Source organism: Rhinoderma darwinii, chromosome 1 (assembly GCF_050947455.1).
Source record: "Rhinoderma darwinii isolate aRhiDar2 chromosome 1, aRhiDar2.hap1, whole genome shotgun sequence".
Classification (NCBI taxonomy): domain Eukaryota; kingdom Metazoa; phylum Chordata; class Amphibia; order Anura; family Rhinodermatidae; genus Rhinoderma; species Rhinoderma darwinii.
In genome coordinates this window covers 587,026,999-587,046,834 of record NC_134687.1, presented here as the reverse complement: position 1 = coordinate 587,046,834, position 19,836 = coordinate 587,026,999, and the positions used below count along the sequence as shown (strand labels likewise).

Genomic DNA, 19,836 nt, shown 5'->3' with positions numbered 1-19,836 from the left:
GTAGTTCTACCACCAGGAAATATAGCGTGTAACATTTTCGGTATATATGTTTAACATCTAATATTAAAATACGCTTACCAGGTGATATAAGAGGAAATATAAGAACTGCCATGTTTCATTGTAAGAAGAAGAAAAGAAGAAGCACGATGGCCATCACAGGCTTGTTACCGGCAGAATAACAGTACTGAAAAGTGAACAAACACAGAGCAGCGCCCTGAGATTGCTCTGACACCAGGATTAATGATGTTACACAAATACCAAATCTGCTCTGAGTAAACATTTATTTAAATACCACTTCAAACCAAGTTTTTCCTTCTTGTGCCCTGGGTCTATTCGGTGCATGTCAGAAGACTAAAGTGTTAATAAGGAAACCAGCACTGAGAAAAAAAAAAGAAAGTGAATAGCAGGATGAATTGCACTACCCAGACATATGTTCAGCGAGATGACACTCTAATCCTCGGCATTATATGCCAGTCAGCAATTACAAGCGATGAATTTGTTATTCTCTATGCAGTGGATACATCAAATAGGGCATGATGTATAGTGGGCCGGAAGGCTGACATGTCACTCAGCAGCAGATCAGAAATACTGTTCGTTTGGACCTTAGACTTTGATGTCCCTCTCGTGGCAGCTTTGCTAAATTGCTGCATGGTGTTGAATGACTGCCAAAGATGTGGTATGCATGGAAGTCATGACAAACCAGATCAGAAACATGAATGAATAAGATTTTGGTTATTTCAGTAGAAGAAGTCCTAACACTATAGAGCTAGAGAATGCTTACTGATAAGAGAGTATAGCTTTTCTATTCTATATATGATACATATCTCTATCGATCTATATAGAGTTATATACGCACACATATATTTTGCTCTGAAGAATACATTAAAGGGGTATTCCCAACTCGGCTGTTTCGGCAAATCCCACACATGCGCAACCACCTCTCCATTCATTTTCCGCCTTGATGCAGTGACCGGCGGTCTCCTCACCAGGCAGGACGGGGGTTAGTGGACACTTGTTATCAAAATAAATGCAAGTCCCAGAGGTGGGACCCGAATCGATGAAAAATCGATGGCATAACTGCACGTGAGTAAATGGGCACATCATCGCTGCAGCAAGGTAAACACAGAGTGGAGCGGCAGCGGGTTTATCAGGGGAGTATCGGTTCCTTTGTTATAATATGAAATTTCCTCTATACAGTAAATTTTCTTGGAATCTCCGGAAATCCCTTTAAATTAGAATTGGTTCGGATGTTAATTGTATTTTTTTTAAACAATAAACTGATCACACGGTATCCATCTGCTTAGTGCCCCAAAGTTTCACGTTAATCTTTAGAGGAACTCAGCAGCAAATGCAAAATTTTACAGCAGCACCCCCACAGGTGAAATGAAGAATTACAGTCTTCCGTAAAATCAATGAGCTGTCCGTGCGGCGCATGGACATTCCAGGTCTTTTATAGTGATGCTGTTTGCAGCAACTCTCCATTGTGGCAAAAAGGTAGGGTTCCCCCTTCAATTAACTTCGAGTTAACTAATAGTTTATGAAAATGGATTTCCTAAACAACCCCTTTAAGCAAAACCTGATAAATTAATTTAATTATGACCTCACTAAAGAAATTACTTTTTTCCCCCAATATTCAGTGACTTGTCGGTATTACAGTTGCTAATGTAATGACCTCTTCTACGCATTACAGAACAGATTTCCAGTAAAACGTACAGAATGTGCTCACATATTGTAATTAGCGTGGCATCATTTATTCTTGTAAACAACTATTACACAGATTAAAGATCATGTTTCTCGTAAAGAGCTTGTCATGTACTTACATATGGAAAAAGAAAACATAAGTAAGTATCTATTAGTTGTCTTATAGTCTAAACGGATGTCCTAAGAATTAATAGACCACACTGATGTAACTGAACCAGATGAATATTACTTTATACAAAAATAGGCTACACACATATGTACATATATATATATAACACACACACACACACACACACACACACACACACACACACACACACACACACACACACTTATTGGAATTTAAGATAGATGTGTACACGGTTTATCCATTTCCATATCAATGCAACAAAATTTTTTAAAGGAAGCTTCACTATTTTCTTCAATCCATTTTTAAGAACTATGCAATAATGCGTCAGTTTTTTCATTTGTATAACGTGGTTTAAACAATGGTAAAAAAAAAAAGCACAAACATAGTGCTTCAAGGATTTTTTGTAACATTTGTTTTCAATCATATATTACAATAGAAGCGGTCAGCTTCGGTGACATCCAGCAAATGCGAAGTGAGATGTACTGGTCCCGGAGTCATCTGCGCACTGCGCATGCGCTGGCGGAGCTGGCTTGAGACATAGTACCCACGGCCTGTGGGACATCAATCAAGCCAGGAGCGTGCCCAGTCCATGTGACTGCGGAGGAGTGGCACAACCTTCCATGGCTCGTCACAGGCCATTTGCATACAGTGCGCTGTTTTCACAGTTCTTGTTCTACATTATGCTGCATCGGCATCAGTCTCAACCTTTTGCCATCCTGGATTACTGGTTGGTTGGTTGGTTGGTTGGTTGGTTGGTTGGGGCCAAAATCATCCTGGAAAAGTTCTCTTTTATTAAAACTGATGTTTACAGTTCTTCTGAAATTAATACAATCATTAATGGGTCTATTCTTTAACCAAAGAAAAACGTTAGCGTGGAGTACCTCACTTAAATTAGAGAGATTTTTCCATGTTCAGCAAAAATCTGGACAAGGGGGAAAGCCATAAAACAATGAAAGAGCTATTATGCATCTAATAAATCCCACAGGTTTCAGCACAGCCGCTCTGTAGTTCCTCGTTGCGCTTTGTTGACATAGGTGCAGCAATGACGTGCTGTATACCCACATGACCGCTGCAGCCAATTACTGGGCTCATTTGGAGACTGCTGAGGCCAGTGATTGGCTGCAGCGAAATCGTGGGTAAACGGGCACGTCATTGCTGTAGCCAGGTCAACAAATAGTGGTGGGAAGCTCCGAAGCAGCTGAGCTAGCACGTATGGCTGGCTCTACAATTATGTAAAATCAACATGGACTACTCAAGTATGCATCAATGTGAGGTCTCCTTCAGACAGCAGAAACACGGCCACATTTCATCGTCCATATTAGAGCCGCAAGACTCGAACTCCTGGAAGTTCAAATGAACTCAATTAAGATCACCAAACCAAAGTATCCGAAGATAATCTATGCTTGGTCCACTTGACCAGCGGGGGACCAGGTCTTGCAGCCATAATACGGACACTAAAACATGGCCATGTTACTGCTGTCTGAATGAGACCATATGGGCATACATTTTTCAGCTGCAAAATAATCTAGAGATTCTTATGACTGAATGTGGAAAATATCTTTAAAAAAAACCCCACATAAGCATTTCAAGTTTACAAGCCAACTAAAGTTTGATTTCAATCTAAGTCTCTGTCACCACAATCTCCTACATAATGTGATCGGCGCTGTAATGTAGATAACAGCAGTGGTTTTTATCTATCATTTTTGATCAAAACAATTTTAGATTTATGCTAATTCGTTTCTTAATAGACAACTGGGCGTGTTTTTACTTTTTTTTTTCCTACCAACTGGGCATTGTGAAGAGAAGTGTATGACGCTGACCAATCAGCGTCATACACTTCTCATTGTTCCAGCCCATCTTCTTTCACTGCACAATCACACTGTAACAGTGGGCTGGAACAATGAGAAGTGTATGACGCTGACCAATGAGTGACCAATCAGCATCATACACTTCTCATGGTTCCAGCCCAGTGTGATTGTGCACTGATTGGTCACTAAATGGTCAGCCTCATACATTTTTCTTTACAACGCCCAGTTGGTAAAAAGTAAAAACACGCCCAGTTGGTCATTAAGAAACTAATTAGCATAAATCTAAAATTGTGCACAACTTGGTCAAAAATGATAATTTTTCAAAATAAAAACCACTTATCTACATTAAAGCGTCGATCACATTATGTAGGAGATAGGCCACTTATAATCTGGTGACAGAGCCTCTTTAAGGCTAAATTCACACCTGCGTTGTATAATCCGTTACTCTGAGCCATTTTTAGATCAGTATAGGAATAAAAATGGATCAGTTAAAAATCAATGGAATATTTAATTGCATCCGTTATGTTAGTCATCCATTTTTTTTTTATATAGAGATAAAAGTGCAGGGTACAGGACATTTTTGCTTAAAAAAAAACAGATGTCTAACGGATGGGTTATTTTTATTATTGGTATAAATGTAAAACGGATACAAACAGATTGTAATGCGCTTGCATCCGTTCTTTTAATTTCAATGGATTTTTAACTGATCCGTTTTTATCTTTAGGCTACATTCACATGACAGGGGATTATCTACAGGGGAGGGGTGTGTGTGTGGCGCCATCTACAAAGGGGGTGTGTGTGGCGCCATCTACAAAGAGGGGTGTGTGGCGCCATCTACAGAGAGGGGTGTGTGGTGCCATCTACAAAGAGGGGTGTGTGGCGCCATCTACAAAGAGGGGTGTGTGGTGCCATCTACAAAGAGGGGTGTGTGGTGCCATCTACAAAGGAGGGTGTGTGGTGCCATCTACAAGGGGGGGTGTGGTGCCATCTACAAAAGGGGTAGGGATGCACGATGCATCAAAACGTCGATACGGTTTCGAAACCATGCACCCTCAAATGCTTTGATTCCGTTATTTCATGTATTTCGATACTTATATTATATTGTTATATTGTAATACATGAGCAGGGCTACGGCTGTGTAATACAGCCATTGCCCCGTTCATGAGAAGTGCGAGCGTGATCAGCATGATGTGATGCGACCAGCGCTGCACTAATGAGCGGCGGCACTGCAGACAGAGCATAGTGGGCGCACTGCAAAACACCCCTATGTTCTGTCTTCAGTGCCTCTGCCGCCGCTCATTAGTGCAGCGCTGGCCGCATCACCTCATGCTGACCATGCGCACGTATCGTCAGGAGCGGGGCAATAGCTGTATTACACAGCCGCAGCCCTGCTCTAACGGCGGAGATCAGAAAAACCTCCTCTCCGCCGCTATTCCCCTGAATGCTGCGATCAAAGCTGAATGAAGCATTCAGGGGAAAATGAGAAGGGAGAATGCCCTTTGTATCGCGTCACGGGGAATTTCTGTGACGCGATTGAGGGCCATACATATATGGGCAGACAGCCCAGGATCCATTGAAGGACCCCAGGGCTGTCTGACCATATTTCCTGTTAGGGCATACTGAGGTATGTCCTAACAACTGCCTGTGTACGATCAGTACACAGGCTAATGTACTGGCATATATATATCAGTATATTAACGTTTAAAGATAAAAAAGTAAACAATATAAATAAAGTAATGTTAAATAAAAACACACACACACACACACACACACACTTAAAACAAGTCTCGATACAGAAAATACACACATTCGGTATTGTTGCAACCTTTATAACATTTATAGCGTCATTCAATGTTTAAGCGGTTATAAAATAAAACTGCTTTCTTTCACTTATGTGAGGCACGAGGTATTAGGAAATTTTGAACCTCCATGTGCCTCACAGTAATAGCAATCAACCCCCATCATGTACCTCACAAATTAACCCAATGTTGTCCATTATGACTAAGGAACATGATGGGATTAATTACTATTAATGTGAGGCACGTGGAGGTTAAAAATTCATCACACCACGTACCTCACATCAGAAAATGGCAGAACGTTTTCTTCATTATTATTATTGTTGGCAAAAGTATTGTTTTGGTATCGAGTATCGAAATACTACACGAAGTATCGGTATCGAAGTCAAAATTTTGGTATCGTGACATCCCTAAAGGGGGGTGTGTGGTGCCATCTACAAAGGGAGGTGTGTGGTGCCATCTACAAAGGGGGGGGGGGGGTGTGGTGCCATCTACAAAGGGGGGGGGGGTGTGGTGCCATCTACAAAGGGGGGGTGTGGTGCCATCTACAGGGGCACTGTGGCACTATATGGGAACTATCTAGAGGGGGCACTGTATGTGGTCTTAAGTGGGCATTGTGGACATATGTGTGCACTATCTACAGTGGGCACTGTGACACTATCTACAGGGGATTTGTGGCACTATCTACGTGGGCGCTGTGGTGTTTTCAGGTGGTTTGGACAAAAAAAACCCTTAGACTGGGTTCACACTTGCGTCTGTGTTTTCTGCTTCGTCTGAAGAGCAAAACAGGGTGATAACAGTGAAAAACTGTTCCGCTGCACGAAGGATACCACTGGCGGACCCCATTGACTTTAATGGGTTCCGTCTGCTTTCAGTTGGGGTGTCCGTCATTATACCGGAGACAATAGTCCAGCATATTGCGCTATTTTCTCCGGTAATCTCTGCCGGAGCAGCAACGAAGGCCCCTAATGGAGCCTCCAATGTATATGTAAATGAAGCCTGACAAATCCATCAAATTTTTATTTTTTTTAACGGGCATGAAAAATAGATGGCAAACAGAGGACAAACTGACATTAAAGATGGACAGACGGACTGGAAATGGATGAAAATTTGGACACACACTGGAGCAAAACGGCCATGAAAAACTGATAGTTGATCAGTATTTAATGGCCATTTTTTTTCACTGTCGTGTGAATGTAGCCTTATTCGGATCTAAAAACGGATGAGTGTAACGGATTATACAACATAAGTGTGAAATTAGCCTGATTTCGCCTGTAAATGAAACTAAACTAAGTTCACAAAAAAATACAAGAAAAAAAAATATCCCAGCAATTCTTCCCTTAATCTCCTGCTTTCATATGATCCTGTTTGGTCTCATACGGCAATTAATACTACAGAAATATGTCAATAATTCTTATATGTGTGTTTTAGGAAATCATCCATTTCCTCCTCCTCCTGTGTCTAGCTGTAAGACAACAGGCTGCAGCAGGATCCTCCCCCTCTGCCCTGTCGGCAGTAGGTCACAAGGACCATTAAACCACACCCACTTTTCCAAGGCCCACACCTCCATCAGCATAAAAATGGAACAGATCAGTAGGAAATGAACACCTGTGTTCTCTGAAAGACTTCTATACGACTTTTTGTTTCAGGGACATGCACAAAATCCTGCAGACTGGCAAACTGTGTGAACAAGTTTATCTCCGGTCTGTTTATTTTATTTTTTTTAAGGTATAGTTTTCCTTTAAGGCCGAAAACTTTATACCAAGGTATACTTTTCTTAATGTAGGCATCCTCTCAATATGTGTACTGTAAAGAATGTTTCCCGAGAGAGAAACAACACCTCCGAGGCTGGAGCTTGAAGGCGTCACATCACATTGACGTGTATCTAAATTCCTTGTATGACGTGTATCCAAATTCCTTGTAACGAGTCAGGTAATTTTGCCGTCTTCTGATCAAAGTGTGCATGTAAAAATATACGCCATACCTTCATCAATACCTTTTCTCTTCTCTTCACAGCAATACAGGACATGCCTTGCATGAAACGTGAGCTGTGTCAACTTGATCAAGGTCAGACTTCCTCAAATCTATTTCCTTATCTGTCAGCATGTTTCTAATTTGTAGATTTCCTCTCCCTAAATTGAGAAATATTCCTCCCCCAGCTAACGTTCATGTAAAAACATTATTTTAGCTCAATTGAAGCTTTAAGTCTGTCGGCTCAGCATGCAGCATAGTTTTCAGAGGTCATGTGTAGGCAATGAAGGACATCTACTGAATGGTTTCTGACGCTAGGGAATCCTAGCCTTGTCCAAGGGTACATTTTCTACATAATTAGTATTAATTAGAAAGTAGAAAAATAAAAGTACAATAACCCAGTCCTATATTTAGAATGGTCAAGGACAATGAATGGTCAGATCTGGACGATCTATGAGAAACACAATAGAAGTCTACAGACACTTCTACAACTCCCTAGATTTCTCCAAGTTATCAACCAGTTAAAAGTCACCAATAGGCTACATACACACGTTGCAGAATTTGATGCAGTACAACTTAGGTAATTCGCAGGTTAAAAATCCACGTTTAATATTGCTTTTTTTGTGTTTTAGACGCAGATTTGATGCAGAATCCGTTGTGGATTAACTGCTGTGGATTTTGGTACGTTTTTTTTTTTATAAACCGGTCCGACAATTCTGAGAAGGAAAGAAACGGACATGCTGCAGATTTTAAAATCTGCACCTCATGTCAATTTACGTGTGGGGAATATTCCTCAACGTGTAGATGAATTTAAAATCGAATTTACTTTGCGATTACTGTATTACACTGCAAATTTGCTGCAGGTAAAACTTCATGGCAAACATGCATGTAATCAGCATCATGTGCATGTGGCCTTAGGCTCTGTGCACGCAGCTGCATTATGGCTACGTGTGTGAGCTGTATATTTAGTGCGAAGTACGGGATCTGTTCCCCTCATGTGAGATCAGAAAACTTCCTAAAACAAGTAATACGGCCATAAACATAGAAAATGTACACAAAAAAAAGTTGAAGATCCCAGCAATTCCTCACAAAGGCTGCATGAACATTCAGGACTTCCATTCTGCCGTAATTACCAAAATGTGGTGCTGCGATCTACAAGGGAGGGTGCGATCTACAAGGGGGGTGCTGCAATCTGCAAGGGGGTGTGGCACTATCTACATGGGCACTACAAAAAAAGGGTATTTGAAAAATACAAATCTGAGGGTACAGGTGTAGCCTTTGTAAAATATAAAGAGCTTAATAAAATCTGAAAAAAGGTAATAAAATTAGCAAAAATACAAAATGAAAGGCAGGTGGCCAAGGATTGTAAAAGAAATCCCCAAAAATTCTTCAAGTATACAAATGCAAAAAAGCCAAGGTCTTAACATGTGGCACCCCTAGATAGTAGTAATGGGGAGTTGGTCACAGGGGATCAAGAGAAGGCAGACTTACTAAATGGGTTCTTCAGCTCTGTATATACAACAGAAGAAAGAGCAGCTGATGTAGCCGGTGCCAGTGCTGTTAATATATCAGTTGATATACTGAATTGGATGAATGTAGATATGGTGCAAGCTAAATTAAATATAATAAACGTACACAAGGCCCCGGGACCAGATGGGTTACACCCTAGAGTTCTTAAAGAGCTTAGTTCAGTTATTTCTGTCCCCCTCCTTCATAATATTTAGAGATTCTCTAGTGACTGGCATAGTGCCAAGGAACTGGCGCAGGGCAAATGTGGTGCCTATTTTCAAAAAGGGCTCTAGGTCTTCCCCGGGTAATTATAGACCAGTAAGCTTAACATCCATTGTGGGGAAAATGTTTTAGTGGCTATTGAGGGACTATATGCAGGATTATGTGACAAAAAATAGCATTATAAGTGACAGCCAGCACGGTTTTACTAAGGACAGAAGCTGTCAAACCAACCTGATTTGTTTTTATGAAGAGGTGAGCAGAAGCCTAGACAGAGGGGCCGCTGTGGATATTGTGTTTTTGGACTTTGCAAAGGCTGTCTCTCATAGACGTCTAATGGGTAAATTAAGGACTATAGGTTTAAAAAGTATAGTTTGTAATTGGATTGAGAATTGGCTCAAGGACCGTATCCAGAGAGTTGTGGTCAATGATTCCTACTCTGAATGGTCCCTGGTTATAAGTGGTGTACCCCAGGGTTCAGTGCTGGGACCACTATTATTCAGCTTATTTATTAATGATATAGAGGATGGGATTAATAGACCTATTTCTATTTTTGCAGATGACACCAAGCTATGTAATAGAGTTCAGTCTATGGAAGATGTTTGTGAATTGCAAGCGGATTTGAACGGCACACTAAGTGTTTGGGCGTCCACTCGGCAAATGAAGTTTAATGTAGATATATGTAAAGTTATGCATCTGGGTACAAACACCCTGCATGCATCATATGTCCTAGGGGGAGCTACACTGGGGGAGTCACATGTTGAGAAGGATCTGGGTGTAAATCATAAACTAAATAACAGCATGCAGTGTCAATCAGCTGCTTCAAGGGCCAGCAAGATATTGTCGTGTATTAAAAGAGGCATGGACTCGCGGGACAGGGATGTAATATTACCACTTTACAAAGCATTAGTGAGGCCTCATCTAGAATATGCAGTCCAGTTCTGGGCTGCAGTTCATAGAAAGGATGCCCTGGAGTTGGAAAAAATACAAAGAAGAGCAACGAAGCTAGTAAGGGGCATGGAGAATCTAAGTTATGAGGAAAGATTAAAAGAATTAAACCTATTTAGCCTTGAAAAGAGACGACTAAGGGGGGGGGGGACATGATTAACTTATATAAATATATGAATGGCCCATACAAAAAATATAGTGAAATCCTGTTCCATGTAAAACCCCCTGAAAAAACATATTTCTGTCTGGAGAAAAAAAGGTTCAAGCTGCAGAGGCGACAAGCCTTCTTTACTGTGAGATCTGTGAATCTATGGAATAGTCTACCGCAGGAGCTGTCACAGCAGGGACAGTAGATGGCTGCAAAAAAGGCTTAGATAATTTCCTAGAACAAAAAAATATTAGCTCCTATGTGTAGAAATCTTTTACTTACCCTTTCCCATCCCTTGGTTGAACTTGATGGACATGTGTCTTTTTTCAACCGTACTAACTATGTAACTATATTGGGGGTGGCACAGTGTCACTACATGTGGGCACTATACCTGGGCACTGTGTTACTATATGTGGGCACTATGTACAGGGACATTGCACCGCTATCTACATGGTCACTATGGTGTTTTCAAGGGATAGGGACAAAAAAAAAAAAAACAGAGACATTACATCCATTATTTTTTTTTATCGGCCATGAAAATTGGGAAGACGGACTGGAAATAGATGAGAATTTGGAGACACTGATGCAAAATGGACATGAAAATCTGACAATTGATCAATTTTTAATGGAATGATTTTTTTTTCACTGTTGTGTGACTGCAGCCTAAATGTCTATGATGCCAGGAGTCCCGTTCACATGTACCATGATCAGGCCAGAAAATCCGGGCTGACATACGGACCATTTTTCGCAGTCTAATCACGGTTGTGTGAACCCGGCCTTAAAGGGGTTACATAGTTACATAGTTAGTACGGCTGAAAAAAAGACACATGTCCATCAAGTTCAACCAAGGGAAGGGAAAAGGGAAGGAAAAATTTCTACACATAGGAGCGAATATTTTTTTGTTCTAGGAAATTATCTAACCCTTTTTTAAAGCCATCTACTGTCCCTGCTGTGACGGCTCCTGCGGTAGGCTATTCCATAGATTCACAGTTCTCACAGTAAAGAAGGGTTGTCGCCTCTGCAGCTTGAACCTTTTTTTCTCCAGACGGAGGGAGTGCCCCCTTGTTTTTTGAGGGGGTTTTACAAGGAACAGGATTTCACCATATTTTTTGTATGTGCCATTAATATATTTATATAAGTTAATCATATCCCCCCTTAGTCGTCTTTTTTCAAGGCTAAATAGGTTTAATTCTTTCAATCTTTCCTCATAACTTAAATTCTCCATGCCCCTTATTAGCTTCGTTGCTCTTCTTTGTATTTTTTCCAACTCCAGGGCATCCTTTTTATGAACTGGAGCCCAGAACTGGACTGCATATTCTAGATGAGGCCTCACTAATGCTTTGTAAAGTGGTAATATTACATCCCTGTCCCGCGAGTCCATGCCTCTTTTAATACACGACAATATCCTGCTGGCCTTTGAAGCAGCTGATTGACACTGCATGCTGTTATTGAGTTTATGATTTACAAGTACACCCAGATCCTTCTCAACAAGTGAATACGCCAGTGTAGCTCCCCCTAGGACATATGATGCATGCAGGTTGTTGGTACCCAGATGCATAACTTTACATTTATCTACATTAAACTTCATCTGCCAAGTGGATGCCCAAACACTTAGTTTGTTTAAATCTGCCTGTAATTCATGAACATCTTCCATAGTCTGAACTATATTACATAGCTTGGTGTCATCTGCAAAAATAGAAATAGTGCTATTAATCCCTTCCTCTATATCATTAATAAATAAGTTGAATAATAGTGGTCCCAGCACTGAACCCTGGGGTTGTGCCACAAAACACACATATTCTCTATAGGGCACTCTGGGGCGAGATTACATTATAGTATCTGAAGTCTGAGCAGGAACCTGTGCTGTATTGGCCCCACTATGGGGTGTTAAATAAATGACATTAAAGGGGTTGCATCACAAAACACATGTATCCCCTAGCCACAGGATAGGGGATACGAGTGATCGCTGGGGGTCCGACCGATGGGACCCCCAGCGATAAGGAGAACGGGGGACCGAAAGTCCCCCGAAGTGATCCATGAGAAGCATGGGAACTCCAGGGTTCTGTGTCCGGCTTGTGTGTCTGGAAGCTCCATAGAAATGAACGCGCACTGGCACGGTTATTAAAAGCTATCCAACGTGGCCACTAAAGAACAAGTGTCTAAATATGTAGGTGACGAGTTGAGAATAAACCTGAATGATTCTGTAAATAATTACATTGCAATAATTGTAGAACAGAAATATAATTGTAATGTTTGTACTATAAATAAAAAAACATAGCATCAAGGCCCCATGCACACGAACTTATTTTTGCGGGTGAATTTTGGCCCCATTCATTTCAATGGGCCCATGCACACGACCGTGGTTTCCAGGTGTCCAGGCTCATAGAACTTAATGCACGCCATGTGCACGGCCCACGATTTGCGGGCGGCCCGGGTGACACTCCAGATTTCACAACGCAAACAGTATACATTATTAAATAGACCTTACTTACTATTAAAATCCATGCCAGAATGGCTATATAATCATTTTTCAAAGGGGGACTGCAGCTTGTACTGAGCATGTGCGGGATTTCAGCTTGGTGCGGGGGAGGAGGGACACTGATAGGAGCTTGCCAACTCTAGGTGGGAGTAGATTGATGAGATTACATCATGCATATACTTGGGACTCATGCAGGAAAAACTTTCAAAAGGATTATACAGTCATTCTTACACATTTATTGCGTAAGTACACCAGCTTCATCAGGTCTAAGAGATCTTTTTAATAATGTATGCAGCTGGTATTGTGAAATCTGGCGACAGATCCTCTTTAAGAATAAAGCCTCTGTCTCAATTTATCAGATTCCTCTTTCCCCTATATACCTGTCTATTGCACTTATTGAAAAACCACATAAAGTCAACCTCTATAAAAGTCTATTGAGTTTCCAGCCTAACGGAGGGGTCATCTAACATAGAACAGAGCTGTGTGTGATAGAGGGAGGGAGTCTGCCTACAGAGACAAACATATGCCAAAAGGACACTCTTTTGGCATATCTCTAGCTAATGAAAAGTCAATTTGTACAATAGATCTATACGTTTAGAGGCTCTCCCGATGTATACATCAAACATTGATCCAAAATTGGTGTGAACCTGTCCTAAAAGAAAAAAACCTGCACAAATGGAAACACTGACATAAATAGAACAGCAAAACAACTTTTTGTCCAATTAAAAGAAAACAATTCTGAATGACTAAATATTATTTTACATCCTATTTAAATTCTAAAAAGTTATTTAGTTGCGACTCTGATGAGAATTTCCACTTACGATGGCTAAAAATAGTCTTCTCTGAAAAATAAATTACAAGCTACAGTCTAAAACAGTTTGTCCGAAATATAATCATGGTGGAACTAAAAGATAAATGATCAAAGACATTGAGATATATATATATATATATATATATACATATACATACATACACATACATATATATATATATATACATACATACATACATTATATATATATATAGATAGAACAGAAATCACAGGCAGCCTGGATGTCATTCAGAAGTAATGATATAGACTTCGTAAATAATCCAATAACTCGACTAATAAATGCTGATATAATAGATACATCACAAATCTTTAGTTTAGTATAAAAGCTCTAAAACCAGCAGGATTACCTTTTAGTGCATGTTAGGCAGGCTTTTAGGCTGGGACTACAAAACAAACTAGAGCAACAGTTGCAGTCTATAGGAATACCATGAGCCACAAGAACATGCAAGTATAAAGTAAAAAGTATTTTACGCATCAGTAACTGGACTAGATGGGTGCTGAACACAAGCGTATATAAAATGCACTCATAAGGCCTCTCTGCTGTGTGTTTGAGGGCGGTATGTGCACACAGAGTTCATGTGGCTCCGTAATATAGAGCTGTATGCACTTCATGTGTCGCCTGTACGGTGCTCCATCTATGCAATAGGTCCGTAATAAGCCACAGGGTGGAGAATATAGCAATTTTTCTGACAGAATCCAATAGAAATCTGAGGCATACAGAGATACAATATGGCCCCACAGAAGTTTATAGCTGTCATATTACAGCTCCGTAAAACTCGGAGGTTGTACGGAGCAGTAACACTGTTGTGTGCATGAGGCAGACAGCCCAAAATAAAAGCTTGACACAATCGGCTAGTGAAGAGGCATTTCCAGATTATCACAGCTGTCTGCTTCTGATTTGAAATTTCCATTATATTGCATTTCTGTGCTGGAAACAAATGACAGATTTTCAGACTTTCTGGATTATTGGATGATAGATAAAATTAATTTCCTTGTATCTGCTTGCATGAAAAACAGGTTTCAACACAAGACCCAATATTTGTAAGAATTTGGTTATGGGCACATTGCTTTTTGGGTTATATATTATTTCCGAGATCATCAATTGATGGCCTAGTCTCAAAATAGGCCATGAATATATTATCGGTGGAGACCCTGTGCAGTAGCCGGCACATCGATGACCTTACAAGAACTGCAGATCAGCACATTCACGTGAACGGGCTGAGCTGAAGTGTGGATATCGCTGTGCCGAACACTGCGGTGATGCAGCCGAGTGCTGCTGTTCGTTCATTCTGGATCTCACTGATCCCGGCCTAAAGAGTAAATAAAACTAAGAAGTCAAAGGTATACATGTTGATTTGCATACATAACAATCAGAAAAAAGTTTAGTACACATTCTCCATACCAAGTCAAAAAACACAAGGTGATGAAATAAATAAGGGCTGAAAATGTTCAGCAGCAAACAACATATGAACCTAGTGGTATTTGCCATGTAATAGGTTACAGCTTTCGGTGTAATCCACTTCCCCGGCAGCTGCACAGTAGAAAAGTAAACCAATTTGAGCATTAGGTCATGTTTACCGGTGCCAGTATCATGCTGCTTTCTAGGTTTAATGTAAAAACGGACTTCGATTGAACAGTCGAGAAGCAGAAACTTCAATGTATTAAACTCATTTTAACAGTAAGGAAATCAATGCGAGAACTAAATACCAAAGGCAACGCGGGATCAGGTAAACAAGTCGGAGAAAATACAGAATGAGATTTTTCTTAAAGCTGCTGCATAGAGAAATGACATTGGAAATGTTTTGTACAGACGGTGCTCATCACAGGCAGTAGGTCTCCTCTTCCTTAAATCAAAATAAACAGGATTTTTGTTTTCTTGGAAGCTTCTGTTAGGTTGGGGGAAAAAATTAAAAATCCATAAAAGAAAGACTAGGGACAAATCACACTAAAGAGTAATACCCCATTCAGCCCATTGGCACAACTTGTCGTATAAAGGGGCATTTCCATTTTAGACTGTTATGACATCGCTAGGATATGCCATAATTCTGCGAAATAGAAACAGTACAATACAAAAGGTCGGCTGCTTCTGGTCAGTCCCATAAAACACTAAATGGTGCGGAGTTCTCATAATGTGGTATAAATCATTGTTAAAGGTGAATTCATCACCACCTTTATATCCTGCAGGGCAGAATCAGATTGTGACAGACGTGTGGGGGGCTGAGCTCGAGCCTGCGCCATACATGTGCGTTTACTCCTTTGCCCTTGCACCATTTCCCCGTCTCACCCACCCCACATAAATCAACGGGCTAATGGCATGATCCCTGTGCAAAAGACAATTAAATGATGTGCTCCCTTTGATGGCACTATACATTTCAGAACACAGTGCCATAGGCAGTGCAACACACAGAGCCTAAACCTATACTTTGACAGGGAACTGAAATAATCAGTTCCCGGTCACTAAATACAGCACTCATGTTGATGCCGCCACTTCTGCAATCAGGCACTTGCTAGGGAACCCAGTAACGTCATTAATTACATCATAACGATTCCCACTCCAGAGAGCACTTGTAGGCATTTCAGAGAAGATGTGATTTGTATACAAAGACATGCAGAGAAGATTTATTTATTTATTTCAGTTACTTATATAGCGCCAACATATTACGCAGCGCTGTACAGAGGTCCACTTTTTTTACTGTCCCCATTGGGGCTCACAATCTAAATTCCCTATGGGTATGTTTTTGGGGTGTGGGAGGAAACCGGAGTACCCGGAGGAAACCCACGCAAACACGGGGAGAACATACAAACTCCATGCAGATGTTGTCCTTGGTTGGATTTGAACCCAGGACCCCAGTGCTGCAAGGCAATAGTGCTAACAAGGCTGGGTTCACACAGAGTTTTCTGTAGGCAGAAAATCTGCCTCAAATTTCCGTTTGGAATTTCGAAGCAGATTTTGCTCTGCCTGCACGCAGATTTTCGTGGCGTTTTTCGCCCGCAGCCATTGGGCGCCGCGGGCAAAAGACGCAGCGAAATACGCTTCTTCTGCCTCCCATTGATGTCTATGGGAGGTCAGAAGCATAAACGCCCGAAGATAGGGCATTTCCATTTTTCCCGCAAGCTGGTTTTTCCGCTCGTGGAAAAAAAAAACGACTCCACCTCCCATTGAAATCAATAGGAGGCATTTTCGGCTGTTCTTTGCCGCGGTTTCCGACACGGTTTCTGCGTCAAAAAACACAGTGTGAACCTCCCCTAAGGATATGAGGATGCTGACCTGTGCCCCATAGTAAAAATTACATAAAAAAATAGTAAAAAAATAAATAAATGTACCTAAAAATAATTGAAATGAGTAAAAAATAAAAAAATTAAAAAAAAAAAATTATATCAAAAAAGCGCCCGCTCATGAAAAAATAAAAAAATGTGCACATCTTTCCAAACCCACATGCACCAATTTTAGACATCTTACATGCGTGTCAGGTGCTCAGGCATTAAAGCATTTCTGTCATGGAGAATGTACCTCATCCTAATCATAAATGAATAATTCTGGCCACCAATTATGTCCTGTTCTACACTGTGATCTACTTTTGTACCTTCACTAAAAAAATTATGTTCCTGGATGGTTATCCCCCATGTACAGAAGCTGCATCTAAAGCGTTACAACACCAAATAACACTAAAATAGGGTTCTCGTAGCACATTTATGTGCACAAAATGTACACATTTTTGGCATCGCTATGCACAAGAAACTTGTTTGTTTTTTTTTTTTTATTTGTTTCGCTTTTTTTATTAGTTCAATAGTTTATTCTTGTAAAGTTGTATATTATATAGTTGTCGGACTACCTAGTTTCCTGTCTTGGTGGCCATCATTTCACTACATGTACAGAAGTGGTCACAAGACGTTCTATCATATAAAAGAGTAACTTCTCTTAGCTACTTAGGCTTGTTTTAGGATCCTTAGGCTACATGAAGCATTAGAAGATTGCTTGAGAACTAATGCATGAAAACATGCAAAAAAAATATATACAGTAAGAAGAAATATAGTAGGATAAAAAAAAAAAAAAGTGAAGCAGTTGCTTAGTTTGCCATTTTCCAAAGGACCTCAGAAGAGTAACAGCGGATTTTATATATATATATATATATATATATATATATATATATATCTATCTAGCTCCAACGTAAACATTGGGGGGGGAGGGGGTAGAGAGTACTTGAAATATTAAAAATAGGAACAAAATATATATATAACACTCAAACACTTATTGTGCTGGGCCTGATCTTTAAACCAGGGGTATGATATAAATACGCCTAAGGGTATGTGCACACGAGAACTGTCTTTTACGTCTGCAAAGACTGACTGTTTTCAGGAGAAAACAGCTCGGTCGTTTCAGACGTAAAAGCTCCTCCTCGCATTATGCGAGGCGTCTTTGACACCCGTAATCTTGAGCTGCTCTTCATTGACTTCAATGAAGAACGGCTCAAATTACGTTGCAAAGAAGTGTCCTGCACTTCTTTGCCGAGGCAGTCAATTTACGCATCGTCGTTTGACAGCTGTCAAACGACGACGAGTAAATGACAGGTCGTCGGCAAACCCATTCAAATGAATGGGCAGATGTTTGCCGACGTATTGTAGCCATATTTTCAGACGTAAAACGAGGCATAATACGATGGGTTTGCCTGTTATACAAGTTATCACCTATCTACTGGGGCCCTTCACAGAATGGGTGTCCCGTGTCCCCTGTTACCCCCAGCAGCAAGACAGCTTGCCAGGAGGGGTTGAATGGAGCGGCGGCGGAGAATGTGTTCTGCCACACCATTCAAACGTTGTGGCACTGACAGAAATTGACAAGTGCTGTGTGTTCTGGTTATCAGTGGGGATTACAGCGGTTGAGCCCCCTGATCTAACAGTTATCACCTATCCAAAGGATAGGTGATAACTTGTTATAACCGGAATACTCCTCTAGGCTGGTCATACAAAATGCGGCTGATCAATCCTACGTCGGATCGACATGCTAGACTAAACGGACAGATCAGGGAGAAATTTTATAAAAGGAAAAACAAAATGAAAAAAAATCAGAGTGGACATGCGCAAAGTAGCGAATGATCAGCTGTATTTGGACGATCATGCCGTACACGGTTACTTTGTCGACAATGGCTGAAAAAAAAAAACCTGACAGATCACATTTTTGGAAGACTGCAGTCTGCTGTTGTCCATCACGAACGATCATTCGCATATAATTTTCGATCATCAATTAAAACTGTCAAAATGACAGACTTATCTTAGGTGTATGACTAGTTTAAAGGGAACTTGTTACGTCCCTTTTCGCACCAATAGCTGCGCTGTCATTTACGTATAAATTAAATGAAAAATAGAGGTCACACATTAAAAATGTATTGTCCAAGCACGACCAATACCTTTAAGAATTGCTCTCAAACATTTTTTACACTGTATGCTAATCAGCACTAAGGAACCCACTGGGCGTTCTAGGTATAGAAGGAGTCCAGTGTATTCATGAGTTGACCCAGCAACTTCTCCTACATTCTGATGATTAACACACTCCATTCCTAGATGCGCTGATATTCCAAACATGCGCCGTCTGTACAAACCTAGTTCCCTGCACAGTGCAACTGTTTGCGTATGCGCAGTATTGTTTTGAAGTCGAGCTCCTGGGTGCAAGATTTGAGGCAGAAAGGGGGAAGAAACTGAGCTATTTTGGGCACATGCACACGACCGTAGTGGTGTGCACGGGCCGTGATTTGCGGCCGCCAGCAAATCACGGGCCGTGCACATTGCCATGTGCATTAATTTCAACGAGCCTGAACCACAAAACGCGGCCGTAATAAGACATGTCCGATCTTTTTGCAGTCCAGGCTCCCGGGCAATGCACGGACTGTGGAAATGGGCCCATTGATATGAATGCGGGTGCAATTCACCCGCAGATTTGCGGCCGCAAAAATACGTTCATGTGCATGGGGCCTAACAAAGAGGAGAGAGGTGTGGATGGAGGCGGACAAAAAAATAAATAAAAAAGGGAGTGATGACACGCAGAGGCCAATTTACATATAGCGCATGCACGCTTTCAAAAGGGATTACAGAGGTATGAGTTGTTTTTTTTTCATAAAAAACACTTAATAAATAATGATTGAGGGTACTTGATGATACATGACGGATAGTAGATTGGGTTCGAAAAAAACAATGTGACAAGTTCCCTTTAACAACAAAAGGCAGAAGCCAAGAATGCTGATGTAGGGATATACTGTGAAGGAAAAAAACAGGACAACAAGTGACAGCATTTCTGTCGATC

The 19,836-nt window shown here is 40.8% G+C and overlaps 1 protein-coding gene across 1 annotated transcript in view; it reads right to left on the bottom strand.

The window, feature by feature from the left end:
- Positions 1 to 19,836, bottom strand: part of NDUFS4 (NADH:ubiquinone oxidoreductase subunit S4) — a 139,169-nt gene that overhangs the window by 41,449 nt on the left and 77,884 nt on the right. The gene's annotated exons all lie outside the window — the stretch shown is intronic.